Source organism: Carassius gibelio, chromosome A4, assembly GCF_023724105.1.
Source record: "Carassius gibelio isolate Cgi1373 ecotype wild population from Czech Republic chromosome A4, carGib1.2-hapl.c, whole genome shotgun sequence".
In the NCBI taxonomy this organism is placed as follows: domain Eukaryota; kingdom Metazoa; phylum Chordata; class Actinopteri; order Cypriniformes; family Cyprinidae; genus Carassius; species Carassius gibelio.
Genome location: NC_068374.1, coordinates 5,016,164 through 5,019,078, shown reverse-complemented (window position 1 = coordinate 5,019,078; position 2,915 = coordinate 5,016,164).

Genomic DNA, 2,915 nt, shown 5'->3' with positions numbered 1-2,915 from the left:
ATAACTTTTAGATACATTTTTTTGTAATTATTTAAAAATATTTTGTATGTTTTGTAAGTTTTTAATATATGATACGTATTGTAAACAACAGTTTTGGGTTGGTTTAGTAGGCTATGTAATGGGCGTTTTTTCGTCTATAATCTAGATACAAATAATATGTAGGACCATAACAAGCCTATATTTATAAATCATATATATAAATGGTATAATACGATTTTTTTTTATAATAAGAGAAAAAAATTAATAAATATTTACGACTGTCAATGTTTTTTTTTTTCAGTGATGAGTGTTGTCGTATTTCCGTGCAACTTCCGTTGTTTTCAGTGTGGGGTGGTTTGCTATTGGCTTTGAAGTGATATTTGAGTTAAATTATTTGGTTTTATTTTGTTAAGTTTTTCTTTTTAATAATGTTCAGCTAATAAACTTTATAATAGACTACAATGTTGTAATAAACTTTAGTGTAAAAGGCGGAAAAAAGAGAGCTGTTGAGATAAAATCACATGACGATGCAGGTCGTATGACAGTACAACGTTTTTTAACGATTATAAATATAATAGTCTATTTACGCTAATGTTGAATTATTGCAAAGTCTAGTTTGATTATTGTCTTTAGGCGCATTAATATGTTGGTGTTGCTTATGTAAGATGGTATGGATATTGTTAATGTAACATTGTGTTTGTTTGATTTTTGACCTTTTGTTGTTTGTAAAATGTTATTTGCTTAAATGCGTACGTTAATGTTCATTAATTAGTTTTTTTAGAGTGTTTTAGGGTTTTCCTGTTTTATGTGTTTGGGCTTGTTTGACGTTAGGCGTAGTGTAATATTAGTGAGGTAAAATGCTTAATGTGCTTTTGTTGAGTAATTAGTGAGTTATTACTTTGATTTGTAATATATTTCAAAAATGTTTTGTAACAGTTAGAGATATTGATTTCTAATTTTGTCATATTATTGCTCAGACAGATCTATTTCAGGGTTTTTCTTGTCTAAGTGTGTGGATTGTGAAATTTTAGAGCAATGGTGTCATCAGTTGATCTGTTTTTACTATATAAAATCTGTTGAGGGTCCATGGGGTTTGGCAAGAAGGAACAGATGTGGTCTTTAATGAGCAACTTCAAATAATTCAGTATGATAGAGGTTAGTGGTACAGGTTGGTAGTTATTCAGGCAGGTAACTACAGACTTTCAGGACAGGGATGATGGTGGTTTTCTCAAAGCATGTGGGAATCACTGATAGTCTAAGGAAGAGGTTGAAAATTTCTGTAAGCACCTCTGTTTGCTGGTTGGCACATGATTTGAGGACATGGCCATGAACACCATCAGGACCAGCTGCTTTGTGGGGGTTGACTTCTGTAAATGATTTGGTTAAGTCAGGTAAGGACAAGATAAAAGAACAGGTATTATTGTGAATGAATGAATACTTTATTGTCATTGCATGTTTGTACAATGAGATTCAATTTACAACTGTAAACAATACATATAAGAAAGAGAAATATATCAACAGTACATCACAGGAAAAACTATGTGTATATATGTATTGCACATATGTAAATATTGCACAGTAATATTATGTTTGAAAATAAATCCTTTATATAATTTATGCATTTAGATCTTTAATTGCACTTGGATAAAATTGTTCTTAATTTTGGAGGTGTGAGCCTGAAAAACCCTATATTGCCTCCCAGAAGGTAGCAATGTGATGCTGTGTGCCACATGACAAAAACTTCTGGCTGTATATATGTCGGACAGTCAAGGAAGCTGTGTTTTTTTTAACATGGTAATGATTATCTGTTTGCAGTTTCACTTCAGGGAAATTGTTGCTATCTCAAATTATTTCTTGATGTCATTCAACTGATCTGGCAGTGAGGCAGACAGAATCCATGTTGTAAGTTTTTCCATTCTTTTTTTCCACTGTGGTACATGATTGAGTTTAAGCTGTTGCACAAGAAGATGAGATAACATTCTTGAAAGTGTTTTTACCATCTTGTCTTTATAGGCTCTTTTTGCAGACTTAATTGCTCTATGAAGATCATATCTGGGCATTCTTTATACCTTACTGTCATCTGAATTGTAGGCTGAAGTACAATCTTTGAGTTTGGCCCTAACATCAGAAGGCTTGACATATTGCACTTATAAAGATGATGAACATATCATCGGGCGGCATATCATAATCATTCACGATGGTCTCTCATTGCTTTTTCGCTTATGTCAGTCAGCACAGGAGTTCTAGAAGACTGTGATGAGGACTTTCATGCAAATGATCACATACATGTCAACAATAGCAATCAGAGATGAGAACTCAGGAACATAAATCTGTCACAGCAATTTCTGGAATCTTTCTATCCTCGCTCCATTGACAGTGTTCTGACATACAAGATACTACTATTATACAATAACAGCTCAGAACTTTATTTAAAAAAAAAAAAGCTGTATTTTTTGCAATTTTTTAAATACATCTATCTTTAAAAATACTCATTTATATATGTTACAAGTTGTATGAGCTGTGTGTGAGGATCTTAGATATGTTGTTTGTTTCAAAAAGATATTTTTAGTACCATATCAGTCAATGCAGTTTAATTTTATTAAAGAAAGTGTTTATGGTTAATTCTTAGACATTTTTAATGCTTCCGATATGTTGATATTACTTGTTTCTTTAATGTATTACTTCATATATATCGGTTTTGTTAACAAATGTGTCATTTTTAATTTCAAAATGCATTTTACATGTTCTGCATTGTAATGAATTAATGAATTAATTAATTTTTTTGTTCTTTATACTTTGTAACACAAATTTTGTTTATTTTGTATCGTAAAATATTATTATACCTCACAATTTTTGTAATCAATATCAGTTTTGTTTTAAAAACTTTTATTTACAGAAAGAGTTTATTGGTTTCATATATAGAAATACTTGAAACT